This window comes from Amphiura filiformis, chromosome 18 (genome assembly GCF_039555335.1).
Source record: "Amphiura filiformis chromosome 18, Afil_fr2py, whole genome shotgun sequence".
Classification (NCBI taxonomy): domain Eukaryota; kingdom Metazoa; phylum Echinodermata; class Ophiuroidea; order Amphilepidida; family Amphiuridae; genus Amphiura; species Amphiura filiformis.
In genome coordinates, this window is record NC_092645.1 from 26,424,055 (window position 1) to 26,442,757 (window position 18,703).

Here is an 18,703-nt window from a genome sequence, read left to right on the forward strand (position 1 = left end):
TATGTGTAATATACAAGATTGTATATATGTTAGTTGACATAATATTTTTTGCATATTTTGATGCAGGGATGACCATGCAGTATAGGCGTGTTTTGGGAGAGGTGTTAAAGGCGTCTCGTGCCACTAGTATACAGCAAACAAGTATTCTAAAGCTTTCTCTGCTTGGCAAGAGTGGTGTTTGGTGCACAGAGTTTCTCATATGCCGGCCAGTCAAGACGACATTTCAAGGTACTTTATTTCAATAACACTATAGAAAAATTATCAAATTCGTGGACATCGTGGAACATTCAACTACGCTTGTTACTCCGCGACTAATCATGCCAACTACACGCCGCATTACTGGCGCTACTCTCACGCGTCCATACTAGCGTAGGCTATTCTGCGCACAACTGCTTACTACGCACAGCCACGCAAAGAGTATGTTCCACGATGTCCACGAAATTGATAATTTTTCTATAGTCCCTTTGTTTTCATGTTGAGAATAGACTGGCTACACATAGGCAGATAGAACTATGCATTAACTGGAGCTCTGTGCTGGCTACTTGAAAGGTTTGGCTAGCTACCAATAGCTGCCAAGACAGATCCACAGAAAGACCCACAGTTCACACATTATTAGTAGTATGATTAAATACATAGGACCATGTTATATTACCTGTAAGCTCTGATGGTTTCCAATCCAGTAAGAGTTTCAGAGAAGAAAGCAAACACCGGGGATTTGGAAATGCTGTCAAGACGCTGTAGCTCTCTGTGAATGTAACAACAAAATGTAGAGCATCTTAAAAATATTATGCGCTATTCCGTCTGAAATCCACACTGCCCCTGTGAAAGATTAAGCTTATGTGTTCCACAGAGGGAGTAAGGGTTACAAATAGAATAGACAATTAGATAACTTCCAGCCCTAAAGTTGTGGAAGGCATATATTATACAGGGAGAGTATGGGTTTCAAAAATGCATTTATTTATTATTCATTTGGCATTTCAATAATATAAGAACAGCAAAATTAGACCAGTAAGTAAGGGCTGCCATGGCCCAGTAAAACTGGCAATTACTGACATCTGTACGTGAGTTGAGTGGACCCCACCGGTGCCAGCTGGTTATTGCACTATAAATACACATAAAATTGATGTGATGATGAAATTGCATAAGTCGGGAAATATCTGCGTCGCAATGTTTTGTTTTGGTTTTAGGAATGTGACCTTAAAATTTACGACTTCATGACATTATCATTCGAAATCAACAAAAGATATTTAAACAGTATATGGCCTCATTCTTTTTCTAGAATGTTTTGTACATGTATGTGAAATAGCTTCAACAATGGTTCGCTGCATAATGGTAAAAACAGCCTTGACCTAAAAAAGAACGAGAGGTACCATATTTACCGACTCAGGCTAAATTTAAAATTGATATAAAACGTTTGTTTTTTGATCGATTACAAAAAATTAATTTTTGTCATATAAAGAAATTGTGTCTGGCGTGAATTACACTAGTTTTTTATACTTAGGGCTCTTTAACTTCTTCAAATAATTTTTTTAATGATAGAGTGAATCCCCTGGCCCTCTATAATTACGCACAAAAGATTGAGTCCCCTTAATTGCATTCTGAATATCAAATATGGAATATCCTGATGATATCAAATAATTTTGATTTTTTTGCTTGTTTTATGACAAACTATAAAAATTTGATATTTTTAAAATTTTTGATTATAACAGTCCTCAAAGTAAACTTTATAAATCTAATGATATGTATTTAAAGTATATGTAGCTGGGATGAAAAGCTGATGATCAATTGAAAATTGTGACCTTTCATATTGAAGATAAATATTTTTGTCCCAAAATTTGTTTTCCTTGTTTTGGGGGAAAACTCCATATCTTCAATATGAAAGGTTAAAATTTTCAATTGATTGTCAGCTTTTCATCATACCTATATACACTCTTTTTAAAAGTACATATCATTAGATTTATAAAGTCTTCACTTTAATCGCCAATCAGAATGGAGTTCTGCAAATAATTCACCCCCATTTTTCGTGTGGTGAAATTATTTTAACAATGTTGCTGATTGGTCAAATTGATAATGAAAACTCCTTTTTGACCAATAGGCATGTAGTTCTCATAGGGTTAAACAGGTTTGTGCATACATGTAGAGTATTTAGCACATCCTTTTGTAAACAACCATACACTTTGAATTGAAGTTGGCCGGGCCCATATCGATATATTCCCGATACTCTTTGGTTGCAACTCATTGGCTTCTATACATTTCCAGCTTCCAGAGTTTTGCTGTGGCAGCCTACGTATGGTAAAAGATCAACATTATAGAACCAAAAGTTCTGTTTTATGGTAAAGGGAGAAATTTTATAAAATTCAAAGTAGAAAACGGAAAATGGCATTTTGTGACGACAGGCAATATTTAAGCTTATTCGGATCTAATTTCATATACGGACATTCAACAAAATGCACATACCTATTAAATATTTCACAGAAATTAACTTCAAATTGATCATTACTTGCCTTTAGGGGTCATACATTTGCAGTTTCATGACTTTTTTCTTTGGCTATGGCGGCGATTTTGCATGTGAATGGCTATTTTGGATTAACCGTGTTACAAGACATACGGTTTATTTCAGTGTTTTTAATATGAAAAAAATTGGATTTCCCTGGAGTGGGTAAATTTTTATGGATATTTTTAGAAAACGGAACACAACACAGAATTTAATATTTTCAAAACTGAGAACTTCGTACTTTAATCAAGAATTTGAATTTGAATGAACAAAGGTGGTTTAATTGAGAGCCCGAGAAGACCGGTAAATACAGGTGAAAGAGGATAATCACGGAAGGACTACAAGAATACTGGGCTAGAGAGATAGTGTGGTCATTGAATGTGGAAAAAAATGTCAACAAGCTGATTTTTGCACCATAAAATCAGAATGCATTATAGATCAACATAAATTATCCAAAATCCACAAAAATCCGCCATGGGTAATTTGTTTTATCCAAGACGGCCCCCAAAATGGCCGCCATAATATATAACTTGCTGATTTCTGTATCTCAGCTTCTGAAGCAGATATGATGATTTTAGTGTCTTTGAATTTGTGCAGATTTTGAATATGTTATTCTATAGACTACTTGACATGTGACGTCATTGCCCGGCAGTATGCGCGCAAATTATGGCAATTTCCATTGTTCCTTACCCTGCAGTGTGTGTACGCATCGTAGTTTGCTCAAGGCACGTGCATTTTAAATCGCCCACCACATTTCATATAGTATATGAAAGCCATTGATCATTGTAGTGGTTTGTTCAAGCATATCAACAGACCAGTCCTTCGCCTTTGTTGATAAAAAATGATGTCAAGTGGTCTATAATGCATTCTATTTATCTGGTGCAAAAATCAGCTTGTTAACAATTTTGGGCGGGTAGCACAAAGACAAGATATTAGGAACTGTATGCAAAACAGAGTAGTGTGGAGAGCCATCAGCGGACTCCGACCAGACAAGTTGACCTAAGAAAGTAAGCAATACACTTACCTTGTACTCTTGAGATAATACAACTGGATATAGACATACACTATAGCTATTGGCAGAATGAGAGCTATAAACCATGGAGTGATTATAATGTTCACCAACACTCCTGATACGCAGACTAATATGCCATTCAATAGAACATACAGAGTCTGAGACATTCGCTGAAAAAGAAAAGGTGGTAAACTCTTGAAATTTGAATCGTAAAATTCTAATTATGATGGAGTTTTCAGCAAAATAAAGCTTTGTGAATGGCTCATGTAATGAAATTCAAAACCGAATTTTGATTTTGATTGACATCAGACTCATTTTGCTTGATTGCATCACATAAACACCTCAAAAGAAATAAGTCCCCCTCTGAACATGTCGTCATAACATCGTAAGGTTTCATTTTGTACCAACAAAACTAACTTTGAAATAATTATATGACTGTTTACTAAGTGCTGTGTGAAAATGAGAGATTTCCGTGACTTCAGGGCTGAATGAGCCTAAATTGAAGGCAAAAACTGCCCTTTTCAAAAGTCACAAAGTAGGCCTATGCTTGTCACAAAAGTTGATTCGTGGCTTGTTACTAATGGAAAACCCCATGTGTTTGAGTGCAGTTTAAAATCCTCACCAAGTGAACATTTACTGTAATGTGTATCGATTCTTGATCATTCAGCCATGCAAATCCCCTTGGTGCTGAGTTCAGCACAGTGAGTTGTAAGATGGTCAGTTCCATTCCTTGTCCCAAAACGCCTTGCAGTTAACAAGCATAGGCCTACTTTGTGACTTTTGGAAAGGGCACTTTTTGTCTTCAATTTAGGCTCATTCAGCCCTGAAGTCATGGAAATCTCTCATTTTCACACAGCACTTAGTAAACAGTCATATAATTATTTCAATGTTAGTTTTGTTGGTACAAAACGAAACCTTACGATGTTATGACGACATGTTCAGAGGGGGACTTATTTCTTTTGAGGTGTTTATGTACAATTTTGACAGTTTAGTGATTCAAATAGTTTGTAAATAAAATCTCTTATAATATTTCTTAAAGGCCCATTCAGTGATTTGCTTATCCGGATGAACATAAAAATCAACAAAATTTAGATTTTGGTACCCTTTGTCATTGCCATAGATGGTAATATAACATGCTAGTAGTTCAGCCGAAATCTGTGTATAAAAGACAAAATCACACGCTTCACATGAATCTGAAATTAGCTACATGTATTTCAACGGGCCTCAACTTTGTCAATAATGCTGTTTCTTGTTTTTCTGTTCAAATTTTTCATTTCAGAAATACCTTAGGACAATTTTAACGACTTTATCCTTCACTTATGACGGATTTATACACATCATATTTTTATACTTTCGCTGGGACCACTGAATGGGACCAGAGGATGTTTAAATACATTCCCATAACCCAACGGGTTTCTGGCCTTGGTATGTCTACCTTTTGTACACATGTGGCACAGTTGACCATACCTTGCATTGGGATTGTGTGCAAATATCCGGTGTTTTCATCCTTTCATTTAACATTCAAAACATTGAGACCTATGAATAAAGTTAATGCAGTGGAACAATATGAATGTTTTCTATAAGGAAATCAAATTTTTTAAGTCTCGATAATTAGTTTGAGACGTTGCCGTTAAAATTAGGTTATATTGTGCATTGTGGGAATGTATTTAAGCCTCCTCTGGAATGGGACTTTCATTATGTAGAGATAAACCTTTGCTCTTATCTTACCATATCAATCAACTGCTGATCACTTGAAAATCTATTCAAGATTCTTCCAACAGGAGTGGTGTCAAAAAATCTGTTGAGAAAAGAAGACATTTTAAAATCCTAAACTTTTTGTTTTCTTTTATTTCTACTCTCTGTTGAAATGTACAAACCAGTCACGCAGGAGTGTATTATTTAGAGAATAAACATATGAATTTTCGTTTTTACACTATACTGTGTGATAGACATCAAGCAGGTCCAATATTATTTAGTGGACTAAGATCATTAGGCAGAGGGGCCCTATTTAGCATTAGCGTTGGACGTTTAATTATTTTATAGATATTTTTACTCGGGTAAGTCGGATGATGTATGGCTCTGAAACATGGTCATTAACTAAATATTTAGTAACTAATCTATACCTAATGAGCGATGGAACGACAAATGTTAAACATCTCACTGCGAGACAGAGTAAGGTGCTCAACCATCAGACAGCTGACTGGTGTTGCAGACATTTTGAAAAAGATCAAACAATCAAAATGATAACAGATGAACAAAGAGATTATTAGAATGGCAACCAAGATTGGGAAAAAGAAGAAGAGGTAGACAGAATAGGAGGTGGAGAGATGATATAACATCATATATTGGCAAAACATGAGCGAAACATAGCCTATATACTTTCATCAGCTCATAATCGGTGGTCCTTATAACATCGTGGATGAATATCAAAATATTCTATTTTGAGTGTTGTCTTGTGACATCTCGCCAGAAGCATCACAAATTATTAATTGAAGTCCTGTACTTTGTCTACTTTCTTTAACACACAAAATATAGGCCAAACAGGTTAACTAATAGCATTCTTAACATGGGTCGACTTTTGGCGTAGTGGTAAAAGCCTAACATTTCCCGCCTATTAAGAGCTGATCAAACTATAGATACATAGATAGATAGATAGATAGATAGATAGATAGATAGAAGTCGGGTGGAAAATAAATAAAAATAAGAAATAGCCAAAGCTGCACCTAATGATAAAATATTGGACCTGCCTGTCGTCTATTACATATAGCAGAGGATGGTCAAAACAAAAATTCATATTGTTTATTCTCATTCTTTGTCACTTAAAGGAGTATTTTGTGATCATAGCATCCTCTTTATATAATATTTTTCAGTAGATATCCATAAAAAAAAATTATTCCTAAAATTTCAGCAGTGTATTACACTGCTCCATAGGCCAGTTTTATAATTTTGTTCTGGTATACCAGAATGTTATTCAAATTTGTGACATGATCAAGGGAAATGAGTCGGATGTCGCTAATATTGATCTTGAGATATTGGCAAAGAAAGTGTGAAAATTCTTTTGTTTTATATTGTTTTCAGCGATTGATAAATTGACGTAACTTCACAAAGAAAAGTCGTATCAACATGGGGTCTTAGCTTTCTGAAAGCTCTAAATGTCCTCTTTAGAAACATGTGTAAAACTCATTTTTGACCAGGGCCGACATGCGACTCATTCCACTTGATCATGTCACATTTGACGATACTTTTGCAAAACAAATTTTATCTGCAACAATTTTTTGTACATAAACATTATGTAGCCAGAGGTTTCTAGTGGTATAAAAATCTTTTTAAAGAAAAGTGAGGGATGATGCTGTGGATCATGAAATCCCCTTTTAAATATTATTTTAACAACTAAACATTATTTTTATTTAGCAAAAATATAGTTACCGTCATAAAAATTCCTCTGAAGGACCAAAATATTACCCAGTTTTGCCAAACAAAACATAGCTAAATCCTAATCCTTTAGTTCTATCTCGCAATGAAAGTCAAATTTTAATTATGTTTGGTCAAATTTTGGAAATAAGGGCCAAAAACATTTGTTTTTAGGGTGTTTTTTTCATATGATGTGACAATCGCATCCAAAGACTTGTAGACTAATTTCATGTTATGTATATAATATTTGGAAAATACATTTTCTAACCTTTTGCCTAACCAATTATCAAATATAACATAAAATATTAAAATTACTTGCTAATTCTTCATAACCTACACTCAAGATTTTTAATGCTTATACTTGTGCCAAGTCTTAGAATTTTGTGACTATAATTGTAAGAAAAAATGCAAAATATGTTTTTGCCTATTTTCTGTCAAATTGTAAAAATATTAAAATTCAACTTTTATTGCCAGTTAGATCTAACTAAAGAATTGTTTATCACATGTTTTGACCTCCTCCAAATTTGGTAACTTAGCATGTAAGCAAGTAAGCTTAAAACTGGCATGTCATGATCGCAAAATTGCATGGACAAATCCTATTCTGACTTACAATTCCATCAAATTCATCAGCACATAGAAGAATGTTCATATAAAAAACTAAATAAATTGCATTCTTGTATAAATGTGCACCTGCATATCTAATTTTGTACTATTTTCTGAAAATAATTGGTCCCTGTATAGGCGCCGCCATGTTTGATTTCTACCAGAAGTCATATTTTGTGAGTTTTTTCATTGAAAATTCACTTCTAACAAACACCCCTTTTTTTGAAAATACGGTAGGTCCTTTGCTCGATTGCATGCATGTCTTCTACATCAATTTGCACTGTACAAATATTTCTGCCAATTATAAGCCGAAAAAACTATAGTAGGCAACAATTTTTGGCAATTCAATTGAAATACACACACCCTATGGAAACCTGACCTTAAATATTCCACACAGAGTGTGAATTTCAAATGGGGTTACTTATACGTACCTGAATGGACGACTCCATTTGAAATCAACACCCCCTGTATGGGAGATTTAAGGGGGTGTATGGATTTTGACCAGAATAGCCCAATGGGCTATTCCATTTAGAATCCACACTACCCCTGTGGAAGATTTTGGTAATATCTTCCACAGGGGGAGTATGTTTTTCAAATGTAATTGGTCCGGGTTAATCATACTTCCCCTGTATTATGGCTTTTACCAATATCTTCCACAACTGGAGTGGGTATTTCAAATAGAAGTTGTCCAACTGTCTATTCTAATTGAAACTCATACTCCCTCTGTGGAAGACTTTAGCTAAATCGTCCACAGGGGTAGTGTGGATTTTAAATGGAATAGCCCACTAAGCTTCTTCACCACTAACCTGATGGGTGCCCTGATGATATTTCTTAGCATCATAAAGTGCACATTTTAGAAGCTGTAAATGCCGAGTAGGATATAAGACCCAACGCTCCTAGTGTGAACAATATCAATGAACACTGTAGGCCTACATAGCCTTTGATGTAGTACGAGGTAGAGAGTGTCTGTACATGTACAAAGATAAAAAATATATTACAGTGGAATTTAGAAAATAGTTTGAGGGAACATATTATTGTTTGGATTTTGGATGTCTTTTCCTATTGACTGGAAATTGGGCTATTTGAGCTTGAAATTGGAATAATTGAACTGACGATTGGGCTACTTGGGTTGGCCATTTGGTTATTTGAGCTTGAAATTGGGCCACTTGAGCTGGCAATTGGGATACTTAGGTTGGCCATTTGGTTATTTGAGCTGGAAATTGGGCTATTTGAGCTGGAAATTGGGCTACTTGAGCTGGAAATTGGGCTACTTGGGTTGGTATTGGGCTACTTGGGTTGGCTAATGGGCTACTTGGGTTGGCCAATGGGCTACTTGGGTTAGACAATATGGGCTACTGCTGGAAATGCTACTTTGGATGAAAATTGGGCTATTTGGACTGGAAATTGGGCTGCATAGGGGCTGCATTTCAACTGGAATTGCCTAAATTGTAGCAACCCTGGACATGATACCACTACTCAGAAAAATATAGCACTATTTTTTTTTGATTAAACATATATTGTCCTGTTTTGCCAAATGAAACAGCTAAATTCTAATCCTTTATAGAGGTCCATTCATTGATTTACTCATCCGGACGATCGTAAACATTCAGATTTTGGTATTGTCATTGTCATAGATGTGCTAACATCAGCTAGTGGTTCAGCCGAAAGCCATGTATTTAAGACAAAATAAGGCATTTACATGAATCTGTAATTTATATACTGACAGTATATATAAATTAGCTACATGTATTTGAATGGGGCTTCAACTTCGTCAATACTGCTGTTTTCTTTCTTTTCTTTGTTTTTTACACTTTCGTTGGGATCACAGAATGGGACGTAAGTTCTAACTGCAATGAAAGTCATATTTTTGGAAATACGTATGCTGTTTTTTATGCTGTGACAATCAAGCCCAAAGAATTGTACAAAGACTAATTTCAAGTTACGCATTCTGCTATTATTAAAGACGGAGATAAAAAGATTTTATCGCGTCTGACGTCATCTGTCAATCAAACTCGATCACAGTTTGTTTACAATTGCTGTGATGATGACTTGCTGAACGCGGCGGTATAACCGGGTGCCTTATTGTTAATTTTGCACCTTCAAACATGCAAACCATCTCAAAAGTTAGGTCTTTGTAGTAGGAAACTTTCTTTCGCAAAGGCACCATGTCAACAATGCCTAGAAAAGCTGCTTTTTACCTCGTAAAAGTACGTAATTTTTCGCCATTTGCTGCTATTCCTTTTCTCCGATCGGCACCAGATAAATCGGACTTCCTTTTACGGGCTATTAACCTGTGTAAACCAATCAAGGATCATAATTGACAGTGACATCAGACGCGATAAAATCTTTTTATCTCTGTCTAACATTATAATTTTGGAAAACACAGTCATCTCCTAGCAAGGTTTTGAATGCTTAGACTTTCCCTCAAATTGCAAAAATTTTGAATTTTATTGGCAGTTAACTAACTAAAGGACTAGGATTTAGCTATGTTTCATTTGGCAAAACAAAAAGATAATATAATTTTTAAATCCAAAAAATTAGTGCTGTATTTTTCAGGAATAAGTACCGTAACCACTCGGGTATAAGCCCACCCCCCTAGATGGCAGATTTCACTTCAAAAATGGGGGTGGGCTTATAACCGGGGAGGGGCTAGTACTGTGCGTGAATTTAAAAATAAGAACAATCATCCCCCATTTGTATGCCCAATGTACCAGTAATTTCTATCATCTATGTCAATTTCTTAAAATTATAAGTGTGGAATGTTAATTATCAACTGGTATTTTTTTTTATATTTGTTCTTAAATATGAGAGCAAAGCATTGATTAATTGATTTAAGAACTTGGCCAAAATTTAGTACTGGGCTTATACCTGAGTGCACCCTTGTTCCCAGAATGTTTTGAAAAATATGGGGTGGGCTTATAGCCGAAGGTGGGCTTATACCCGGGTGGTTACGGTAGTAGGATCTGAAACATGCCAATCTGTCAGGGCACAGTTCCATGACCCCCAATATATTGTACACTCAAACAATGACCTTTGGATATGTTGGGACAAAAACTTACACTCCTCAACTTCGGGTCTATTTTTGAGGTTACTTACTTTGGCATTATTGTATTGCCCTTTTCGACTGACACTAAAATTTGAAGAAAAAAAATAGGGTCCCATTTTTGTTATTTTTTCCATATAAAATACACACAAATGTTGTGAAAATATTTTGCCTGTTTGTAATTCGTACTGCACAACTCAATTAAAAAAAAAACAAGCCTAAGAAACCCTATAAATCATTGTTTACCATGGCATTTTGTGGTGAACTTGCATTTTTTATATTGTACGTGGCATAAAAAGAAAGAAAAAGTAAAACGACCGACTGACCCTAAGTTTAGAGCTCTAAGGGCAATACAATTATTTTATTTAGGCCTTAGAATGAGATAAATATGGGAGAGCAAGTTGGTGCAGCGGTTGTTCCCCCGCCTTGCACCACTGAGGTCCCTGGATCAAGCTCCGGCCATGCCCAAGGCCTGTTTGTGCACTTGGTTTATCCCGATCCTTGCTCGCTCTCGCAGGTTTTCTTCGGTGATTATAGTTGTTTGGTTATCAAAACCTTCCTTCACCCAATGGAATTTGAGGAGCTGCAGAAACTGGGGGGATGTTACAATCTAAGTGAGGATAGGTTTGCGCCAGGCTCAGCAGCAACCAGCCTATATAGTTGATGCCATCTGATTGTGATGATTCACCACATAGCGAAATTACAGCGCTCTGGAAAATTGCGCTATATAAAATCCAAAGTTTATATGGCTCATAGTATACTGACCTCATTTGCTGTAGAATTAGAAAGCCCTGACTCTGACCATTCAGCTAACCAGAAACCATTATAGGTCTGCAATGCTGTCTGACACGTGGTTAAAAACATGACAAAACACACAATAAGCCAGCCAATGTTTTGTAGATAAAAGAAATAGACTTTATACGACACCGATCCTCTCTCTCTATCCTCCTCCTCAATGAGTTTGCCTTTAGTACTGCTAATATCTGTAAGGACAAAAGAGACACATTGGGCTATTCAATTTAAAATCCACACTACCTCTGTGGAAGATTTTGGAAATATCTTCCACAGGGGGAGTATGTTTTTCAAATGTAACTGGTTGGCGTATGATTTGAGCACGGGGGGCACTCAGAATTATACTTGTAAGCGAGTTATGTAAGCTATCCACCAGTGGAGCTTCTGCTTCTGGATTTTCGGCGCACGTGTGCTTGAGTAATTCTGCGCACGGTCGCAGGGAATCCACTGACGGATTTTCGGCGCACGTTTTTCTTGAATTGTTATGATTTAATATTGGCCTACCCTAGTAGAGATAAGAACAAGGCGGTTCTCGAACCACGAGTCTCGCCTGCTTTCGCGATCGCCTGCTTTTACGATTACTTTTGGTAGAAGTAAATGAACCTGCAACAACCCATGGCGATTTGTTCAATTTGAGCTTGATTGGACCAATATTGGAATTTGACCTTTGATCCCTAAATTTTGGTGGGTCCGAAATAATCTTCCGAACATTTGACTCTAAATGTTGACTGTACCCACCAAGTTTCATGCCCATACGACAGTTTTTAGTAATTTGACCTCAGATGACCCCTGGGTGACCTTGGATGACCCTGAAATAATCTTCCGAACATTTGACTCTAAATGTTGATTGTACCCACCAAGTTTCATGCCCATACGACAGTTTTAGTAATTTGACCTTAGATGACCCCTGGGTGACCTCGGATGACCCCGAAATAATCTTCTGAACATTTGACTGTACCAATGAGGTAGAAAGGATAGAGTGCCCTGCTCGCCGAATCTGTGAAGCAGGTTTGGGTCCCGGTTTGGGTGCTGTATAGATCACAAAGTTGAACAAATCATGTATTAAAACGCATTAAATTTCCCAGTATACCATTGTCTTTATCAAAAAATTGCTGAATTATAAAGGCAAATACGCCTGAATCTGGTATTTCATCAGTGTTGCCACGCTAAACAACTCTACCACTTTACGAAATTTCGCCTTCAGTCGCCGTTCCTGTAGCGCTGCATGGCAACGGGCGAATGAACTAGATTTAGGAGCGTGCTTGCCTTTATTATTCAGCAATTTTTTGATAAAAAATGGTACACAGTAAAGTTGAATATGCTAAAACAAGTAATTTATTTAATTTTATTAATCCATACATGCTAGAGTAAATTCAGTTTCCATTTTAGTTGTATTTGATGCTGATTTTGTTAGGTCCCTTCATTTCATAATGGCTTATTCAGTGTGTGATTGTCAATGAAACGGCAACGTACCAGCTCGAGCTCAGCGATCTATGTTTTTCTACGTCATTGGACTGTACCCACCAAGTTTCATGCCCATACGACAGTTTTTAGTGATTTGACCTCAGATGACCCCTGGGTGACCTCGGATGACCCTGAAATAATCTTCCGAACATTTGACTCTAAATGTTGACCGTACCCACCAAGTTTCGTGCCCATACGACAGTTTTTAGTCATTTGACCTCGGATGGCCACTGGATGACCTCGGGTGACCTTGAAGCACTAACCAAAACAAACTTTTTCTGTCTGGGGTGAAGATGCACCCACCCACTAAGTTTGAAGAACGTGCGACCCCTAGTCTCCGAGAAAATAGGTTTTTTCATTTTATGCATAAATTATGCAAATTAGGTACTTAATTACCATATTGTGCGCTGAAAATCGAATCGGGTTGGGATCCTCTGGTCATACTACCCCCTACCACGTTTCATCATCATAGGGCTTAGGGATCTTACGAATCCCCCAGATACAGCTCCACAAGGCGGATTTCGTCAGATTTCCAACCATATTTGTAGAATCGTTCGCATAAATTATGCAAATTAACAACTAAATGCGCATACTTTTTGGCCGAAAAAACTAATCAGGTGATCAGCAGGTGTGTATCATTCCTGTCACCAGGTTTCGTTACCATGCGCCCGACGGATCTTGAGATAGTCTGTCCACAAACTCCGCTATCAATTTGCGCTGATTTTCAGATAAATTATGCAAATTAGCTATGTTAATTTGCATATTTTTCACCGAAAACTTATACGATTACTGAGCAAACTTGGATACCCTTCCTCCCACCAAGTAGCGTCGCCGTAGGTCTTACGGTTCCCCAGATACAGCTCCGGACGGACACACATACATCCACCCCCCCCCCCCACACACACACACACCCCTCCACCCCCACGCACGGACAGACAGAAATAGTGACTACTAAGTCCCATCCTGAACAAAGTTCAGGCGAGACAAAAAGGGTAGAAAGTAAGAAATATTATTTAGGCCTATATTTTTAGAGTCAGAAGTTACTGTTCTGCGCATCAAATGTCTTGTGTTTAAAAAGAATAACTTAGAAAGTATGAAATCATATTGAAATGTATATATTTTTAGAGTCAGAACGGTGGAGTATTTCTGCGCACGGTCGAAGGGAATCCATTGACGGATTCTCAGCGCACCGTGCGCTGAAACTCCCCTCCGAATATAGCGCCGGTGGAGTAATTCTGCGCAGGGAATCCACTGACGGATTTTCGGCGCACGTTTAAGAGAGGCGATAAAGATAAGACGTCTTATTGCACAATAGGCGGGATAGATGAGACAAGATTAGGCTAAGAGCTATATACAGAGGGGAGTTTAATACCTTCTACCCTTTTTCTTAAACGTGCGCTGAAAGTCCGACTGTGGATTCCTTGCAACCGTGCGCAGAAATGCTCCACCGGAGCTATATACAGGAGTTTAATACTTTCTAACTTTTTTCTTAAACGTACGCCAAAAATCCGTCAGTGGATTCCCTGCGACCGAGGTATACGGAGGGGAGTTTCTGCACAATGCGTCGAAAATCCGTCAGTGGATTCCCTGCGACCGTGCGCAGAAATACTCCACCGGCGCCTATATACGGAGGGGAGTTTCAGCACACGGCGCTGAAAATCCGTCAGTGGATTCCATGCGACCGTGCGCAGAAATACTCCACCGGCGCCTATACGGAGGAGAGTTTCTGCACATGTGCGCCGAAAATCCGTGCGTCCACTGTGCGCAGTTAATCCATTATCGGAAGTTCTGCGTAGGGGTCGCAGAAGCTCCACTGGTGGATCATGTACATACATGTGTAAGCACCCGCATGAAAGAAAAGTTCTCATTGGGTTAAGGGTCTACAGGGCTCACCACTCATCTCACTTGTATTTCACATAATGCAGGGCTGTCAACTTTTTGGAATTGCTTGGCGTGAGACACAGGCGTACCGGGATTTGCTGACTCCAATGTTCATTTTGTACCATGATTATTTGAGCAACGGCGCTCGGGAAATGTGAAAAGCAGGGGGGGTAGGAGCAACAAATTATTCATGACGATGCGTGAGATTTTACTCATTTTCCACCTTTTTGCGTGAGATTTACTACCTAGGCGTGAGATTATACTACCTTGGCGTGAGACCGTGAGAAAGTGACCCAATGCGTGAGACTCACGGCCAATGGGTGAGAGTTGACAGCCCTGCATAATGTCATTTACACAATAATATGCCAGCAATGTAAACTTTTGTGCATCGGTGAAACACAGCGATGCCTTGCGGATTGCATTACTATATATTCGCTCTATTAAGGGGGTACTACACCCCTGGCCAATTTTGTGCCTATTTTTGCATTGTTCTCAAAAATTATAGCGCATTGGTGACAAGTAAGATATGTATATTATAGGGGCAAGGACTACAACTACTGCACTGGAAATTTTATTTCAGCACAGACAACAGTTGTTGAGTTACAGTCAAAAATGTGGGAAAACCAATATTTGATCAATAAATCAATAACTACTTGTCTTGAGTTGCTGAATTTTCAGTGCAGTAGTTGTATTCCTTGCCCCTATATCGCATTGACTCTCACAAGTTTCAATTGAAATTTGTTGTTCTCATCTTAATAAATGTTTTTAGTAACATTGTTGGTTTAATTGCCTGTTATACCACCTTAATTGTGACCTTGTTATCCATCTTATGCTCGGTTGATCTCCAACATTTCTTGTGCTCAGGTGATATAATCTGTTTAATTCATGCTCCCATAACTTTTCTTTCTACACAGTTCCACACAGTTCCAACTTGCTTTTGTGCTTCTATTTGTACGCTATTAGATTATGTTCATATTATATATGTTATGTATTTTGGCAGAACGATTTTATCTGGTATATCTGTTTGAGTGTTTTTTGTGTTACATGTTGGCAGCTATGGTAAGTGAATGTTATTTTATTGATATTATTGAAATGTTGTATTATTTGATACATATTAATTCGGTAATTACTTTTGAGTATGATTGAAAAATGTAATTCTTGTTACAAAAACATCACGCATCACCAGCCAAATATTTTGTGTAATGGGTGTAATACATTCTATCACACCCGTTGTGTTTATTCTGATCTTAATCATGAGAGTTGGTTTTGTTTTAAATGTACTGGTGATATTTTCCCTTTTAATCATTATATTGATGACAATGAATTTAAATTTGCTTTATTTAGTTTTGACCATAGTATTGATTATAATAGAATGTTAAGTCTCAAATTTAATCCGTTTGTCTTCAATGACATGTTGAATAATTCTGATAATTTGAATCATTATGATATTTCACATTCCTGTTCTTATATTTTTGATCATGATGACATGTCTGCTTCTTGTGATGATGATTTTTCAATTTTGCATATTAACCCTCGTAGCTTTAATAAAAATTGTGATCAAATTAATGCCTTTCTTTCAGGATTAAAACATACCTTTTCTGTTATTGCATTATCCGAAACTTGGTTCAAAGAAGATGGGTCTAATATTATTGGTATTGAAGATTATGTTTTCCTACAGGAGCCTCGTCATGGAAGAAGAAGTGGTGGTGTTGCTATTTATGTTCATAATTCACTTTCAGTATAAAATTAGAAATGATTTAAAATTAATTGAAGGGCCAAGTGAAGAGATGGACCATTCGAATCTGCTTTTATTGAAATTTCAGTTCCTGGTAAAAAAAATATTATTGTTGGTAATGTTTATCGTGCCCATAGATCCAATACTGATATGTTCTTAAATGATCTCACCAATTGTTTAACTAAAGTTAATTCTGAAGATAAACATGTTTACATATCTGGTGATTATAATTTTGATTTGTTACATTGCAATGATAATTATACCATTAACGAGTTCCTTTCTATTTTTTATAATCATAGTATGTTCCCTCTTATTGACAGGCCTACCAGAATCACGCCCACCACAGCGTCTTTAATTGATAATATTTTTAGTAATGTCTTTACGCATAATATTAAATCTGGTGTTGTCATTGCTGATGTTAGTGATCATTTTCCTATTTATCAAATTACCAAGTCTGCTTCTGTTTCTAACATTAATTCAATTCAAATTCCAACTCGGCTATTCAACCAAACCAGAGTTAACAACTTTCATAATAATTTAAGTCTTGTCGATTGGAACTTCGTCACTGATTTTGAGTCTGCTGATGATGCGATAATGCTTTTTTGTCATAAATTTGTTGATGTTTATAATTTCCATTTTCCAATTAGGTCTAAACGCCTCACTAAATCTAGCAGTCGTCGCATTCCTCGTAAACCTTGGATTACCTCAGCGATTTTAAAATCTATCCTTCGCAAAGAAAAGCTGCATAAGAAGTATGTAAGTAGTCCTACAGATTCTAATAAACTTGCCTATGTGACTTATCGTAATAAACTTACTGCTTTAATCAGAATTTCTAAGCGTCGCTATTATGCTGAGAAACTTGAAGAATCTAAGTTTAATTCAAAGCAAACTTGGAATGTTCTTAATAACATCTTGGGATCTACATAGAGGACCTAAAAATATTCCTTCCTTTTTCAAAGTTAATGATTCTCATATTTCTGATCCTCAAATTGTTGCTGATAATTTTAATTCTTATTTTGTTAATATTGGTCCTGATTTGGCACGTAACATTTCTCATACAGACATTAATTTTCAACATTTTATGAGAGAAATCAGTACTCCCTATAGTAAACTCTTTTTCTTACCAACTGATGTGACTGAAGTCCTCTCCATCTGCAAAACTTTAAAGTCTGGTGCTAGTAGTGGATTTGATGACAAAAAGCCGGACGTTGTTAAATCAGTTAGTGATTTAATTGCACCTCCTCTTGTTCATATATTTAATTTATCGTTAAGTTCTGGTGTAGTGCCCGATAAGCTCAAGATTGCTAAAGTAGTCCCTATCTTTAAAAGTGGCGAGAATGATATCTTTGGCAATTACAGGCCTATTTCAGTTCTACCTGTTTTTTCTAAAATATTGGAACGTATAATTCATAAAAGACTTTATAGCTTCATTCATCGCTTTGATTTACTTCATAAAAATCAATTTGGTTTCCGCCCTAATTTTTCCTCAGAAATGGCCATTCTTCAAGCATATGATAATATTATTTCCGATCTAGATAAGAGAAAGCATACTATTGGGTTATTCCTGGACCTCTCAAGGCTTTTGACACCATAAACCATGATATTCTTCTTTCCAAGCTTTCTAATTACGGTATTCGTGGTATAGCCTTGAGTGGTTCAGGAGTTATCTCACAAATAGATCTCAATTTGTTACTTATAATCATCATAATTGCGTCTTTATTAAATATATGTTGCGGGGTTCCTCAAGGCTCAATTTTAGGGCCTTTACTGTTCATTATTTATATAAATGATTTAATGTCTGCTGGTACACATTCTCGTTTTATTTTATATGCCGATGATACTAATATTTTGGTATCTCACAATGATTTGACTCAATTAATTAATAATGTTAATTTCGATCTTGCGAATATTTCTACTTGGTTCAAGGCGAATAAGTTATCTCTTAATGTTAACAAAAGTAATTATATGATTTTTAAAAATAGGTTCAGTAACCGCAATTATCCAGATATTCATATCACCATTGATAATCACATTATTTCTCGCGTTTCAAGTACAAAATTCCTTGGTTTAATTTTGGATGAATGTTTAACTTGGAAAGATCACAATGTCCAAGTTGCAAATATTGTTTCAAAGTATTCTGGCATACTCTTCAGACTAAAGCACGTTTTACACGTGAACATTTTGTTTTCATTATATAATACCTTAGTTCTCCCACATATTCAGTATTGTAGTTTAATTTGGGCCGACCGTAATAATTGCAATTTAGAT

At 36.6% G+C, this 18,703-nt stretch overlaps 1 long non-coding RNA gene and 1 pseudogene across 1 annotated transcript in view; one reads left to right on the forward strand and one right to left on the reverse strand.

Moving 5' to 3' along the window:
* Nucleotides 1–18,703, reverse strand: part of LOC140140056 (ATP-binding cassette sub-family C member 9-like) — a 138,323-nt pseudogene that overhangs the window by 26,601 nt on the left and 93,019 nt on the right.
* The window catches only part of LOC140140060 (uncharacterized), a 197,827-nt gene that overhangs the window by 13,824 nt on the left and 165,300 nt on the right, over nucleotides 1–18,703 (forward strand). The gene's annotated exons all lie outside the window — the stretch shown is intronic.